Source organism: Neomonachus schauinslandi, chromosome 8, assembly GCF_002201575.2.
Source record: "Neomonachus schauinslandi chromosome 8, ASM220157v2, whole genome shotgun sequence".
Taxonomy (NCBI): domain Eukaryota; kingdom Metazoa; phylum Chordata; class Mammalia; order Carnivora; family Phocidae; genus Neomonachus; species Neomonachus schauinslandi.
The window spans coordinates 33,136,554-33,153,620 of NC_058410.1; positions in this window are offsets into that span (position 1 = coordinate 33,136,554).

The window sequence follows — 17,067 nt, forward strand, 5'->3', positions numbered from 1 at the left end:
AGGATCAGCTGAGATCATTCACATGAAGGTTCTGGCACCAGCATTGGCCAGGGCTTTACTATAGGAATGCAGCTGTTGGGTCTCAGTTATAACTCAAGTATGAAAGAGATGGCATTTTTTTCATTTTCTATCACTCAGTTTCTGACTCTATGCCTCCATTTCCCTGGGCAACAACCCCCCCCCCCCAATTGTATATTTTGTATAGGAACAAAGAAGTGGCAGTCACTGGAGAAAGAGTGTTCTAGGTCATTAAAAAAGCACATGTCACTGCTCTTGTCTGCTTGGCCCTTCCAGGTCTGGGGGCTCTCTCAGCTTCCTCTGCCTCACCAGAGCTGTGGGGATCTTTTGTGAGGGAACTTATGCCCCATCTTCCAGGTAAACCACAGCCAGACTTCTCCCTAACATCTCATGGTTTATGAGGTGAGTCAGGTTGGTGCAGCTTGGTCAGCTTAGCGACCTCCCCAGAGCCTCCCACCCCCCTTTTTTTCCCCTCCTGTATTCACCCTGTAATATTTGGTTTGTACCCACAGATAATGCTCCTTCTTTTTAGTGTCTATGGATACTTTGTTGTTCTTTTTTTTTTAAGATTTTATTTATTTATTTGTTAGAGAGAGAGAGCACAAGCAGGAGGAGTGGCAGGCAGAGGGAGAAGCAGGCTCTCCACTGAGCAGGGAGCCCAATGCGGGACTTGATCCCAGGACCCTGGGATCATGACCTGAGCCCAAGGCAGACACTTAACTGACTGAGCCACCCAGGCTTCCCAATACTTTGTTATTCTAAGGGATTAGACTTGTAGGCCAGTTCTGCTTTCCCCAAAGCCACATAAGTCCCTAAGGGCAATGAGAGGTTGACCAGCTACCTCCTGAACAGTGGAAAGAGAGAAGAGAAGATACAATAGAACAAAAACAAATGAATGTCTTAAAGTATTATCTAGCCACAGTAGATTTGGAAAAAGCATCAGAAGAGTAATACTAGTTAACACTTTACATTGCTTTGATGTGGTTTGTATAAAATATGTCCACAAATATGTTAATACCTATACTTTTGAAAGGTAGAACTTAATTTCCTTCCCCTTGAATACCCTCTCTTTCCCCACTGGATCACTTGCTGTGGAGAAAGCCAACTTCCATGTTGTGAGCTGTCCTGTGGAGAAGTCCACTGGAGAGGAACTGAGGGAGGCTTCTGGCCAACAGCCCATGATTAACTGAGGTCTGTCAGTGGTGATGGAAATGAGCTTAGAAGCGGACCCTTCAGCCCCATTTGAGCTGGGAGGTGATTGCAGCTCTGCCTGACTGTAATCTCATGAGAGACCACTCAATTACATACATATATAAAACAAGTTGGAACCATATGTGACAATTTAAGTACTATACAGTTTTAAGGGCTGAAATTAGTAGTAGAAAATAAGTTATTTCCATCTCAGTTGTATGCAAGGGGCCATGTTCCTGGCAACACGTTGAAAAACCACAGTATGAAAAGAAGTTTAAATGGAATGAAAGAGCAGGGTAGACATTCTCCTATTCTACAAAGTGGACTGAAATGAGCTGTCTGCATTGCTCTGCCCAGAACCAACAATAATGTGTGTGGAGTGTGAGGAGCCCTATCCAGTAAAAATGCATCTGTCTGCAATTGCACTATTATAATCCTAGAGTTACTCAATTTGCTTTTCTCTCTACTCTGATGTTTATAATCTAAAACATAATTGCTATAACTTTGAAGCAATTTAAACAATGCTTTGTTAGAAAAATTACCTGCAAAAGTGTGATTTACAAAGGAGCATACTGGTGTGGCAGCAGAGATGATCTCTGTTGTCATAGTAACAGAGTTTGAGCTTAACCCAGTGTGCTGAAGTAATGGAATGCTAGAGAAGTGTTGGCAATATTGGAATGCATAAACACACATATACTGCCATTGACATGCAGTAACCCTGACATGAAACTTGTAATAAGCATTTTAAATAGCAAAAGGCATTTTGTTTTGAAAATGCAGCACTCTCACCAAAAATTACTGAGAATTTATATGTGGTCTTTTGTATCATAAGAAAAGCTTGGTGTCTGCCTTTTCTAGAAGTTAGGCACGGGCATTAATTCCCAAAGGTTATGTTTGATGCCTACACTGATTTCTTTTTCTGCATCAGGCATATCCTGAAAGAAATAAATTTAGAGCTATGGTTCTATTAAAGATCATGAAAAAAAAAAAAACAGAATTGAGATCATTATTTTAACAAATAAATAAAATAAGTATTTCCACTTCTGTTCTCTAAAATTCCAGCCAAACTTATTCCACATGTCCAAAGACCTGGAACCTTAGCAGAGACAGTCCAGATGATTTTATGCATATTCTGTAGTTCAGGTTTTATTAGTAAAGGTGCCATGTAGAAGCTCCTTCTAAAGTTGTACTCTCAGAGATCTTAAAATAACTGAAACACGTTATTAGGGTTCAAAGCTGACAGCCAAGAAAGAATTCTTGAGATGTCTTTGGTGCAAAAAGGTGATTTTATTAGAGCACTGGGACAGGACCCATGGACAGAAAGAGCTGCAATGGGGTCATGAGGAGTGGCCCGTTATATACTTTCAATTTGGGAGGGGGTTAGGGATAGCGTAAGTCTCTAAGGAATTTTGGAAGCAAGGTTTCCAGGACCTTGAGGGGGCTAGCTATTGTTGGGAAAAGGTCATTATTACTGCCTAATAAAACAGTGATGAGACCCTTCAGATGTATATCAGTGAACCATATGCTTGCGGGATGATTGCCAACATGTATCTTAGAGGGTTTAGAGATAAAGGAAGTTTTCAAAGGAATTCTTATATGTTAAAGTAGACTTACAGGAATGGGGAGGAGGGTGGTCAGACTAGAATTGCCTTTTGCCCTTAGCAAAGTATTAACATCAAGGCAGTTGAGTCCCTAGAGGAATGTCATTCTGCCTGTTTCAAGGACTTGTCAATGGGCTGTAGGTAGTAAGGAAATTTAATAATTTTTCTTTTGCCTTTGTTTCTCACATCATAGCCACTTAACAGTTAAAATATTACCTTTGTGACAATCTTACTATCCTTTTCATATGGCGTATGGAGTATGAACAGGGTGAGCCTGGGCCAAGCAGTTAGTTTGAAACTTGTAATGTTGTCTTGTTTACATGTGTTAAAAAGCAATTCAACTGAGTACATTTAAAGATCTCATCTCATTGGGACGCCTGGGTGGCTCAGTCGGTTAAGCGTCTGCCTTCGGCTCACGTCATGATCCCAGGGTCCTGGGATCGAGTCCCGCATCGGGCTTCCTGCTCCGCAGGGAGTCTGCTTCTCCCTCTGACCCTCCCCCCCTCTCATGTGCTCTCTCCCTCATTCTCTCTGTCAAATAAATAAATTAAAAAAAAAAAAAAAAAGATCTCATCTCATTGGCTTTATTCAAAGACTAATGAATTAGCCAGCCCCCTACCTGGCAGATAGAAAGGAGCTCTGAGGAACTATACAAAATGGAAGGCTTTTATAGGCAGAACCAGGCAGGACCAGGAAGTTATTAGCAAAAGAAAAGAAAGGATTGTTGCAGGCAAGGTCACCTTCCCTCAGGGGGAAGGGCTGGTGGTCTTATCATGCAGATGAATTCACTAGTGCTCATCAGGAAATTCCAGGTTTAAAACTGGTTTAAAATTCCACTCCCAGGAGAGGCTAAAACTGCCTTAGGTTAGGTGTTAAGTCTCGGTGGGGCTTAATATGAGTGACTCCATTTTGGGCCTGTTTCTTTTTAACAATTGTCATTGTAATTCAAGGGGATTATAATATGCCACCCCAAAAGATGCCACTTTGGCATAAGAGTTATTTTGAGCCAAAGTCACTTGAGATTCAACAGGTGCAGAAAGAAGCCCTCCCAGAACTTTCCTCATCTGACTGAAAGCAGGCACTCCTGAGAAATAAGGATTGCCATAAATCTCCTCTCCCAGGACAGTTTTATGGCCGTGAAAAAGAGGAAAAGTTGGCACCAAGATGGACCCACATAAACAAACTTTGTTAAAATGGTCCTTGTTTTCCATTAGTTTTCCACATATATTTATTTTTCACAGTTTGTAGCCACTAGAAGCCTAAAATCCCCTTTCCTTTGTTTTGTCACGCCTCCACAGTTTATTTCTCTTTGTTAAAAATGGTATATAAGCTCTCACACCTATCTGCTTCTTTGGGTCTTCACTTCTTTTGTAGGAAGGCCTCTATGTCCTGTAAAAATTACCATCAAATAAAATTTGTATGCCCTTTCATCTGTTAATCTGCTTTTTGTCACTTTAATTTATAGGACCCCAGGAAAAGAACCTAAGAGGGTAGATGGAAAAGTTTTATTTTTCCCCTCCATAACTGTAAGCGATACCCCCAGATTTTCCCTTTTCTGGGGCATTAAACTGTAGGGACTGTGATAAAAGTAAGTCAGTTTAGAGTTCAAAAGCCTAGGGATTGCAGTACAGAGAGGAGAGATTTTCTGAGTGAAAGAAGGAAAGGGAAAACCAGAGATAAAGGGAAAGATGGGAAAAACAGAGGCCCAGTCTGTCTCCCTACCCACTTCCCCCTCTAGTGTTTTGGGCTTCACTCTAGGGGAATATGGAAGAGATAGTTTCTGAGATGTGTTAGTTAGAAAATGATCTGTCTTGTTGTTCTTCTTTTAGGACTTTCAATTCCTGAGACAACAAGAATAAATATGTCATTGTGAAGAGAGATCCCTCCTGACCCTGAATTCCTGATTAATCTCCCCATGCCCTGAGTGTGTGGTCTCTCCTAGGACAGACCTAGAAGGAAGTCCCAGGCAGCCTCTCCTAGGTTCTCCCGCCCCTCTACTCTCTTTTCAATAGGGACCTTAGCATACATCATTGTTTATTCCCATTTGTTTAGAATTCAAATATAATCTGTCCCTTAAATCCAATCATGTGTAAAACAGGAGTTTCCTGATTGCTCTCTTCAGTGTGATCTCTTCATTAACAACATCAGCAGCAAGAAGAGCTGCAGCAAAGACAGCAACAACACCAGCCATCAGCCCAACAGTCATTTAATGAATGTCGATTAAGTGCCAAATACTGCCCTAGATGTTTTACAGACACTCATCTGACACAATTCTCTCAATGATCCCATGGAATAGGCATTATTGCCCTTCTTTGTTAGATATAACTAAACTAGCATCAACACAGCTTCTCTGTTTTCTAAATTTATCTTATAAATGGGTTCTTTCATCATTCATATGGGATTCAAAGCCCCTGGAGAGCTTACTCAGTTTTGAACTGTATTTAGTCTTGAACTGCTTCATAGCATTGAGGATAGTATTTTTGCTCATAGATACTCAATAGCTGTTTGCTGATTGTTATTGTTTGCACATGGACTTGGTTTCCATAGCCTAATTATTTCTGTATTTGATCAGAGCAAAATTTCCTCTTGAGCTACATTGAATTGTCATAGTTAATGCTTGTTACAGGGTTTTGAGGTGAGGGTGGGGGTGTCTTTAAAAATATCTATAAGATTTCATTTATTCCTAGCAATAGTAGATCTTAAAACTGCAGCCTATTCTCTCTTTTGATCATGAAATCTTAATATTGTAATTTGTAGATTTCTAATCCACCTTTACAAATGCACACAATGAAGAGAGTTAGGACACCTTAGAAGGAACACTAGTATAAATAGATGCTTGGACTTCCCTAAATTTCACAGTAAGTGGTTTGAAAAATGATCTTCCCATTTCTGTTTTACTAGACAGTGAGTTCAGAGTTCTGGTTCTGAAGTTCAGAATGTTTGCATTTATCCAGATGCTAGGAAGAAAAGGGAGCAAGAAACCTCGCTCCGGTATCTCTGTCATTGCTCCAGCCACCCAGTAGCTACACCTCTTCAATTGACAGTCTGTCACTCAGGCAACACCACCTGATCAAAAGTTCACACTCAAAACCTGCAATCAGAATATTTATTGTACATTAGGAACACATTTCCTCTCCAGCGTTACGAAAATGACTTATCATGTGAACTTTTTACTTTGATTAAAAAGATGTTTTTTAAGTCATTTTTTTTCCTTTAAAGGTACAAGAAAGTCATAATAAAAAGGTACAAAAAGGTTAATATCTCATCTTGCTTAATATGATATGGAAATTCTGGGGTTTTTTTTGGCTGATTGAATAACTAATTGCTACTTTAATAGAATCTGGCAGCTCATGAGTAAATGAAAATACACAGGAATGTGATCTAAAATGGTATTGTCTAAAAATACAGAAGTAGCTATTTTTGGCATCATTGCAATTGCAGTTTCTTAGACTGTCCAAATTGTTTAGATGCCTTAGCTGATAGACAGTGTCAAATGCTAATATAAACTTTTAAACATAAGCATAACATTTGTTTTTAAACAGCACACTTTTTAATTTTTTTGTCCTTAACAATGCACTTCTTTTAAGACAGTTTCTACCTTCCTGCTTCTCTATAGATGTTCCTCTAAAAAAAATGAGATATTACTGGGGCTCCTGGGTGGCTCAGTTGGTTGAGCATCTGCCTTCGGCTCAGGTCATGATCTCGGGGTCCGAGGATGGGCTGCTCAGTAGGGAGTCTGCTTCTCCCTCTCCCTCTGCCCCCCACCCCCACTTGTGCTGTGTCTCTTCTCTCAAATAAGTAAAATCTTCTTTTAAAAAAAAGGGTTATTACCAGCATAGCATTCTTAACTGGTCTAAAGCCAATATTTCCTTGAAATAAACTAGTGATGGATAACCAACACATAATGAAACTGGGAAAATATGAAAGGGTTTAGCATTATAATCACATACAACTGACAATAAAATGTGTTATGTTAGTGTTCAGGATGGAAATGCAAGTAACTTCCACATTAGTGGAAATCTGCTTGTGGAAATGACTATAACTCCCCTTCTTTTGCAGGACCCACCCTGGGTATATCTGGGGGCTGCTGAATAAAGGGAAACAGAACCTGGAAGATGCTGCCTTACTCTAGGGCCATAATCAAGAGTCCCAGGTGCCATGGTTTCTATGCTTTTTGGTTAGTGGTGATGCTTCTGCTCCAGGCTGTTGGTAGCTGGCACAAGGCAGAAACTAAAGACTATAAGACAGAGTTGTGTCTGTCCCTCTGTAATGAAAGTTGTCCCCTTTCAGTGAGGGGCAAATACAATGCACTTGGGGCCATTGTAGGCTACACTATAGGGATCAGAAAGGACTATTCTATAGCTGATTATGTCTATCTAGTTCCCCCAGTAGAGAACCAATTCTTCAGTGATTGATTTTACACAATGCTGGGGACACAAAGATGAGAATGATCCAGTTCCTACCATACAAACAATCCATTTCCTCTAAACCACCTGTTGGAGGCCAACTTTTTCCACATCATTGATTCTAAGGCTGTCCCCTCAGTTACAATAACAAAGTACATAGTGGTTTAAAGGGATTTGGTGAAACTCAACTCTCTGTAGGGGAAGGAAATTGATTTATGAACACTTGTCTCTCCATTCTCCCTGGATTTTTCTGATTATAAGGGGAGTAGCCTAAAGGGTAGGACTTAGGTAAATTTCTCCTCTCCACCATCAGCTCTCCCCCTTCATGTTGTCCTAACACACCACAGTTTAAAATTTTGCCAATAGAAAATCATTTGGGTTGATAACACTTTGAGGAGTTGGGTAATTATTTATAGATCTCCTTAGTCTGTAAATATCATTTAGACACATCTTTCTATGTCATTGTGCCATTCAACATCTGACATAAAGGCAAGAAATGGGAGTTGAATGAATGAATGAATCAATGCTATGGGTCAATATGATTGAATTCTTTTTCTTCTACCATCTAGCTGAGATTCAGGGAATGTAATTTGGAGTTTTCAGCAGTGAGGAGTATAGAAAGCATGGCAATTTGATGTAATGGGCAGGAGGTGTGAAAGGTAGCTGGTGGCCGCATAACCCTCAGTGGCTCCAAGAGACAGACAGTGCTTTGCCCTGGAAGGGAAAAAGGCATGGGGACAAGGGAAGAAAGGGGGCTGGAAAGACTTTGCACAGAGGCAGCCTTGCTTTATCTTACTACTCATTTCTGCCCAATCCCTCAAAGCCACAGTCCAGTTTTCCTTCAGAATCCTGAGGATGTGGGATCAGAACAGTGGAGAAGGGGGCTGCTTTATTGACGAAGCATCATACATGCTTCAGGTGGAGGCAGCCTGTGCTGGAGGTGGAAGGTGGGTTCATGGGAACTCTCTACACTTACTTTATCATGTGCCCACCTAATCTGCAACTTTAGTCTTAAGTAGTGTTGAAACAAAATATACTGTCTGGAGATGCTTATTGGCTTGGATGACTTATAGAAAAAATGAGATTCTTTATTAGCAACCATGCAGGCACTCTTAAATTCAAGGGCTAATCACCATAGTTGGCAATGGAGGACATCTCAGGGGAGGAGATTTTTGTTGCTAGGTCTTGGTGCAGGCTGGCTGGGCTCAAGGACCCAGAGGGGAGGTCCCACAGGCCCAGTCAAGAGGGTCTTTGACTCTATGCAGTCTAGAAATCAAGTGTGAGCTGAGAGGAGGTGAGAGCAGAGTTTATTAAAGATACAGAGTGTAGATATGGACAGAGCATCCAGGAGACTGAGAAAGGAGAGAAGAGTGAGTCTCATTCTTTGCTTGGAGCCTAGGGTTTTTACTGAGGATGGTGGTCCTGTGTGGTGTCTTCTCAGTGATCCAGGAACAAATACAAGCCTTTAGGTGTTCTCCATAAGTCACTTCTGCCCTGAGCCAGGGGTCTCGATGAGTTGATGATCTTGATGAGTTGATGATCATGAACGTTCATGATGACCCCTCCCTGACACTCCTGAGGTGTTATCTATTGGGCTGGAAGACTCCAAAGAAGTCATTAAACCCTTGACCTTTACAAGGAGGACATATGTTATCTGTTCTATAAAGCATGTGTAAGGCAGGGCTGTAGGTCTTAGCAATAGAAACAGGAAAAGGAGCAAAAGAGCAGGTTTTCATGGGGTCCCTTTAGTTTCCCTGTCTCAGTCTGGTATAAGAGAAGTTTAGAACTCCCAGTTTGTTAAACTTGGAGAATTAGGTCTTGCCCACATTCAGGAATCCAGCAAATTTTGTTACTTAAAAAGTATGGAAATAAAAGCCACAATTAATTGATTTACAGAATGAGGATGAAAATAATAATATCTTCAACTTATTTTGTCCTTTTAGCATTTTCTAATTGGGCATATCATTTAACCCCATGTATCTCAATTTCTTCATTAGAATAAAATATTCAGAATTCTATATATTAAGCTTACGTGGCTGATTGGTAGCACCGTCAAGATTAGAAACTAGGTCTCTAACTGCAGTCTTTCCTTGGCCTATAGTTCAAGGCCACACGAAGGAGGGATAATAATAATAGCATGGCTCTTAAAAAGGGCAATTGAGGAAGAAATATTATTGCACCATCATAGTAAGTGTAAGGATGGAAGAAAATCACAGTCACAAAGCAAAGTCCATTAAAAATCGCAATTTTTAATATTTAACATTTTACAAGGTAAAGAATGTGAAATTAGTAAGGAATTTTGGTGGAACCAGTGGTTTTAATGGAATGGCACTGTCCATAGACTTAAAACTAAGGCTTCAGAAGACTTACGAAAAAACCCCAAATTTTTATTACATCTTAAAATAGAAGGAGTTCCTCATTTTCATTTCAAGGAAGGGTAAATTATGGAATAAAAGCTAAAAGATTTGTTAGGATCAAAAAGCAAATGATAAAGAAAGATTAATCCAGTTATCCCTAGTCAGTTTATCTGCCTATCTTCTGATAAGCATAATTATAGTGATAAAATTCTAAAGGTTAAAAGAACAACAAAATTATGCAACTGCTTTCTGAATTACTGTTTTAATACAGTGGACTTTTCCCTGGGAAACAATTGTGATTTTCTTCTGAAGGTCTTTATCTTCCTCTGAATCTGCATGCTAGAGGATGTGTGAGATTAGCAAATGCTCTCTGTGAAAGTTACAGACAGAAAATGAAACACCACAGATCTTTTATTCCTTCCCTTGTTGATGAATTCAGCAATCCTGTACTGAGTGTGGGAGTGACTCAGTAATTTGTGGGGTCCAGTGCAAAATGAAAATTCGGGAGATATCAGGGTTGGAGATGCCCAGTTGGGAGTCATCTGCATTTAGCTGGTATTTAAAACTGTGGGTCTGTAATGAGATCAGCCTGAAAGTGGGTGTGGATGGAGGTGAGAACCCGGCTGCGAGTCCCGGGGCCTGCCAACAACTGGAGTTTGAGACTAGTAAAGAAAAAGAGCCAGCAAAGGAAGCCTTGGAGAAGTTAGTGAGGTGGGAGTAAAATGTGCAGCTTGAACAGTCACAAAAGCCAAGAGAATGAGGTGCTCTTAGAGAAGGGTGTGGTCCCAGGACTCCTGCTGAGAAGCTTGGACAGATGACCACAGACAAGCGACTCTTGGATTTGGCAGCATTGCTCCTACCGGTGACCTTGACAAGAGTGGTTTCGGTGAAGGAAAGGGATTGAAGCCCAACTGGAGTAGAATGAAGAGTGAAAAGAGAGCGGGGGAATGGGATGAAAACTGGAGGGGTCCTCAAAGATGGAGATTTTTTTAAGATGGGAGGAACCAGAATAGACAAAACTGTTAACTGAGTATGGAGTTGTGGGTCTTTGCTAGAAGACTCTGCACAAATTTACGTTGGTATTGTTACAGGAGTTTTTCCTCTCTCGGTGCCCGTGGTTCTTGGTCACGCCGCTTTGAAGAATGAAGAGGTAGACCAGACAGAGTGGTGGTCAGCAAAGCAAGGTTTATTGATAGCAAAGTGATAGTAGAAAGCTCCAGAGGAGGGAGGGGACCCAAGAGTGCTGCCACTGGTGTTTCTAAGTCTAGAGTTTTTATAGGCTTTTTGGTGGGCTGTTTTAGTCTGATTAACCCTCCCTGCACCTGTCATCCAGTCAGGTTTTTGTCACATGGGAGAGGGTGGAGGGCTCCTTCCAGGGTGGTGTAAAGTCCTTTTAAGGGTGATTTCCTCTTGCGGAAGGGGGTGCTGGGGGGGACGCGCTTGTTCCTGCCTGCCTGCCTTCCAACTATCCTTCATCAGTATGAAGAAGGGGATGATGGGGATTCCTCTCACTTTTTCTCTTCTTTTCTTTTCTTTTTTTTTTTACATTTAAAAAAGTTGAAGTGTAGTTGACATACAGTATTATATTAGTTTTAGATGCATAACATAGTGGTTCAACACTGATATACATGTGAAGTGGTCACCTGGATAAATCTAACTACCATCAGTCACCATACAAAGTTGTTGTATTATTAACTATATTCCATATGCTGTACATTATATCCCCATGTCTTATTTCTTTTATAACTGGAAGTTTGTCCCATTTATTTATTTATTTATTTATTTATTTATAAATTTTATTTATTTATTTGACAGAGAGAGACACAGTGAGCGAGGGAACACAAGCAGGGGGAGTGGGAGAGGGAGAAGCAGGCTTCCTGCGGAGCAGGGAGCCCATTGTGGAGCTCGATCCCAGGACCCTGGGATCATGACCTGAGCCGAAGGCAGACGCTTAACTGACTAAGCCACCCAGGTGCCCCAGTTTGTCCCTTTTAATCTCCTTCCTGTATTTTGTTCATCCCCCACCCACCTCCCCTCTGGCAACCACCACATTGTTCGCTCTATCCCTGTATCTATGAGTCTATTTTGTTTTTTAGATTCCACATAAAGGTGAAATCATATGGTATTTGTCTTTCTCTGTCTGACTTATTTCACATAATACCCTCTAGGTCCATCCAATGGGGACTCTCCTGAGCTGGTAATTAGAGGGTACAGGCCTCTCTGCCCCAAATACATCTCTTATTATTATGATTTCAAAATGTAGATCTAACCATGTGACTCCTTTCCTTAAACTTTTTAATGTTTTTCTGTTTTCCTTGATATAAATCCCAAGCCCTTGTGCTAATCTCTTGTCATTTCCTCCTGTCCCTCTCTATAAACTTCAGGCACACTCCACTGCTCTCGGGTGCTCTCTTGTTGTGGGCCTTTGCTAATGATATTTCCTCTACTCTGGCTAACTCCTATTCAACTTTTAGATCTCAATTTAAATGCTACTTTCTCTAGGCCGTCTTTTCTAACCCCTTGACTAGATTATATTCTTTATATTTTAACTACTTGTTTAGTTACTTTTTTCATTGAGATACAAGCCCAAAGAAGGCAAATACTCTGCCTTGTTTATGGAGTGTTTCCTGTGCCTAGCACACAGTGCTTTGCGCATAAAAGGCACCCCCCACACTTTCCCAAATTTTTGGTGTCAATGAGTCAATCTGAATGCACAAAAAGGGTATGCAGTAGGGAGGGGTCAGGCAGTCTTGTTTTGCTGGGAGGAATGTCTATCTTAGTGGTCTAAGCAAAGACTCTGGAGGATTTCCTGCTTTTAAACTCTGGTTCTACTAGTTATTAGCTCTGTGACCTTGGGCAACTCACGAAATCATTCTGTGCCCATCTCCTTTTTTATAAACTGGGAATAGTAATAACATCTATTTTACAAAGTTGTGAGAATTAAATGAATTTAAACATGTAAAGTACTTTGAGCCAGTGATTATCATTATTATTTTATTTACATTACCCATCAAAGTTATTATCTATAGTTTCTATCTTAGAGAAAGTAATATAAATAAATAAATCATAAACAACCCTCACATAATCTCTTAGATTTATGTAGATATAGAATATAGAAATTCTTAATAGAAAAGAATTTAAAAACCATATTTGCAAGGCTTATCTATGAGGGAAGATTAATATTATGAAATAGGTAAGATTGTGATTTCATCACAGATGTACTTACTATGAATTTTGAGTATAAAAAGCATATTTACATATTGTATTCAGAAAAATAACTGAGAAGGATTTAGAAAATTGATCTCTTTTCATATTTGTTCACTGGAATCACTCCACAGCTACCAGAGTAATGTCAGTTCCTCTCTTCTCATATGTTGAGCCCATGACACTCAGGGGAAATTGGGAAGAAAAAATTTCCAGCTGTTATGGAGAAAGTAGATAACTTGGTGAAAATTTATTGTTAACTGAAAAAAATCCAATCTTAGCACCTTCAATATGAAAACATACTGATTGCTTCCTGAGTTTTTCCCTGGAATTTAAGATATCCCTGGTTTACAATTTCAACTTCTTATCTGCCTAAAATCTTCAAATATTGCATATTATCAGAATCTTTGAAGCCCCTTATAAAACTCAAGTCTCTAGATAAAGAGGGTCTTTTCAAAGTGATGCTTCCAATATAAGAAATTAGAACTAAACATATCTGGATTTAGGAAGGCACTCGGCAGGGATTCTGGCTCCTTGTCTTGGCATCACCAGGCCCTTGATAGATGTGGGGGCCAAGGGCAGGCCACGCCAAATTGTGCCACTTTGGCATATTGATTATTTTGAATTAACATTACTTAAGAAACAGCCAATGTAAGAAGAACACTCTGACTTCTCTTTGTCTCCAGAAATCAGAAATCAGGAAATAAATCTCCCATGTGAAAGGTATCTTCCCCGTACCAGGAGGTAAAGACAGTCTTATCACCTGAGATAGGGAATCCAGAGCTGAAAAGGTCATATTGACAAACTTTGTTACTTTTACTAATTTACTACCCCAAATTTTACTAATTTGCTAGCCCAAATTCTATTTAAATTCCTTATTTTTTTTTAAAGATTTTATTTATTTATTTGACAGAGAGAGACAGCGAGAGAGGGAACACAGGCAGGGGCAGAGGGAGAGGGAGAGCAGACTTCCTGTGGAGCAGGGAGCCTGATGCGGGGCTCGATCCCAGGACCCTGGGATCATGACCTGAGCCAAAGGCAGATGCTTAACGACTGAGCCACCTAGGTGCCCCTTAAATTCCTTATTAATTAAAGCTCCCAAACATAAGTTTTCTTAGTCCTGTCATTTCCTCACAGATTTATTGTTTCTTTGTCTAAAAAGTATAAAAGCTGTCTGTCTTGACCTTTTTGGGGGGTCTTAATTTATTGAGTCTCTGTATGCACATAATTAAACTTTTTTTTTCCCCCTCCTGTTACTCTCTCTCATGTCTGTTTAATTCTTAGACCAGACCAGCTAAAAGAATCTTAAAGGGTAGAGAAAAGCTTTTCCTCCCCCAAATAGACCCTGAACTCTAGTTCAGAGCTCTTCATCAATTCTGTGTTCCCAGGACCTAGCACATAATTATGTTGGTAGTTTGGTCAACATTTCTGGTATTGAACTAATTCTGAGACTTGATAGATATAATATGATAATGTTGATTCTTAAAGAAAGTGTTCCATGCTTATGGTTATGAAGTAGAAATGTCTGATTTTGACAATCACTTGCATGTTGATCAGGAAATCCTTTGTGTGTGTAAAATTCTTCACTCTTCAAGAAGAACCTGTGAAAGGGAGTGACATTATATACGTATGGTTTAGCTATTTTGTGTAACCAACCACTTTAAAATTCCACAGCTTATAATAGCCATATATTGTTATAGCTTATATACCGGTTAGTTGAAGGCTTGGCTAATTTGGCTGGGCCCACTCATGTATCTGCAGGTTGGCTGATGTCTCTGTTCTAAGCTTGACTTGGCTAGAGTGTGTTAGTACGTTATCTGGCAAAGCTCTTCTTCATGTGCTTTTATCCTCCTACTGAGATATAGACTAGCCCAGGTATTACCTTTCTTGGTGATGACAGAAGCTCAAGAGAGCAAGTTGAAACATGTAAGACTTTACTTATTGGCAAAACACATGACTGAATTTGGAGTCAAGGGGTCAGGAAATACATATTTTTGCAGAATTGCAGTCTCCGGGGAAAGGGCATGGCTATATAGAGGGATGAATAATTTGGGCCAGTAATGCAATCTACCACATTGCATTTTAGAGGCTATGGATGTGAAATAGAGTTGAATTTTAGTATTATTAAACATCTTCTCTTTAAGAGACCTTCCACTTTTATCATTATCCTACAAAGAAGTGTCCTTTAAAGAAGGTAATTTCATTAAAATTTAACTGTGTTTGCTCTTGATCACCAAATAAACATGTCATTAGTCCAATAGTTCATTAAGTCTTTGTGTCCCCTCCACAGCCTAATTGAAATCAGACCCAAAGATTTTCAGAATAAATGTGTATTGTGTATTTTGTTTGACTATTTTAGTTCTGTAGATAAGGTTTAATTGAGAGCCCAACTTTGTGCCAATATTAACATTATAGACATATAATTTCCTGTATTATTCACTTTCTTTTTCCAGCATCACAAAAGCTTTCCCTTTCTAGTAAACAAGGGAAGAAAAATAAATAATTTAGAAGTCATACCTGTTACCTCAAGTATAGATTAGGTTGCCCTTGGCAGTTAAAGTGGTGAAGAGCATGAAATACTGATTCTTTATAAGCAGTTCATTTCTTCTCACTATCGCAAGAATTCAATTAATTTAGCAGCTAAAATAATATACAGGCAGGCATCGGGTTTCTACTTGAACACTGGCAGCTCAATGCAAAAATGAAGTTTAATTACATTTGACAGAAAAAAAAAATAAAAATGAATACATATATATAAAATATATATTTGTTCATCAAAATTTTTAATCAGTTTGCAAATAGGTAGTATTATACTCGGGAAAGATTATTTAATATGTGATATTCGAGTTTTATCTGGGTACGGCTTCAGAGAATAAGATCTATGGCTTTTATGAGTATCTTTGGAGATGGTTGATAAGAAATTTCTTTTTTTTTTTTAAAGATTTTATTTATTTATTTATTTGAGAGAGAGAGAGAAACAGCATGAGAGGGGAGAGGGTCAGAGGGAGAAGCAGGCTCCCCGCTGAGCCAGGAGCCCGATGTGGGACTCGATCCGAGGACTCCGGGACCATGACCTGAGCCGAAGGCAGTCGCTTAACCAATTGAGCCACCCAGGCGCCTGGTTGATAAGAAATTTCAAGTTGAAGGTGTACCTATGTAAATGAATGTGTGAGGTAGGTATGGAACAGGGAAGGCCTTACAGTCTGGGGTAGGGCATTAGCAGAGAGTTCAGGAGAAATGGTGAAGTAGGTGCTGGTATTCTTTGCCCTGGACTCCCTTTTTTATGAACCTCATTTCTGTCATTTTTCCATCTCCAACACCATCAATTCCTTGTTCTGCTCCCACTCACCTTCCTTAAACCAGTGCTATGATGATAATTAGTGTTTAGGAACCATCTATCTTGGGACACCTGGGTAGCTCAGCTGGTTAAGCATCTGACTTTTGATTTTTGGCTCAGGTCATGATCTCAGGGTTGTGGGATCCACATCGGGCTCCATGTTCAGCAGGGAGTCTGCTTGTCTCCCTTTCCCTCTGCCCCTCCCCCTGCACTCTCTCTCTCTCAAATAAATAAATAAATCTTAAAAAAAAAAATCTATCTAAAAAAAGAAAAAAGAAAAAGAAAAACCAACCCTGGTTTGTGGCTTTTGGCATTTTCTGTTGTGTAAACATTCCCAATGTGGCTGATTTGAAGCTGCCAATGTGCAACACAGAATGCAGAGTTGGGAAGAGATTCACGCTATTGACTCTGAGCCAACTGCAACATAACCACTGCCTAGAACCCACCCCCTTAAAAGTAAAGGATACTGGCTGACATAAAGAGGTAGATGTAGAGACCTAAAAAAAGATTGCCAGGTATATGTTATGTGATATTTGGGGGCCGGTGTACAGAGTGGGTTGTAGATTTCCAGTAACCAAAAGTCAGGACACAAATTAACCATTTTCCCTACCCCCTTTATATGGTTGTCAAGATACAGACACAACTGGTTTCTATTCATGAAGATCTGGGAATTAAAAGCCTCTTTGCTCTACATCATCAGAGTTACCACATCCTCATCCTCCTTGAAGAGGTTCAGTGATATGTGAATGATGGTTTTCCATTTTTAATGCCCTCATTGAGGTCCAACGCACAGGAAAGGGTCACCGTCACTTATCTTCCACTGCAACATGAGCCATGAGCTGCAGAGATGGACTATGAGTCTGGAGAATGGTGACAGAGTCATGAGGGGGTCTGAGCCTAGGTGAAGGTGACAGGTGGACGGGTGTCCCAATTAATATTTTGGCAGCTGCAAG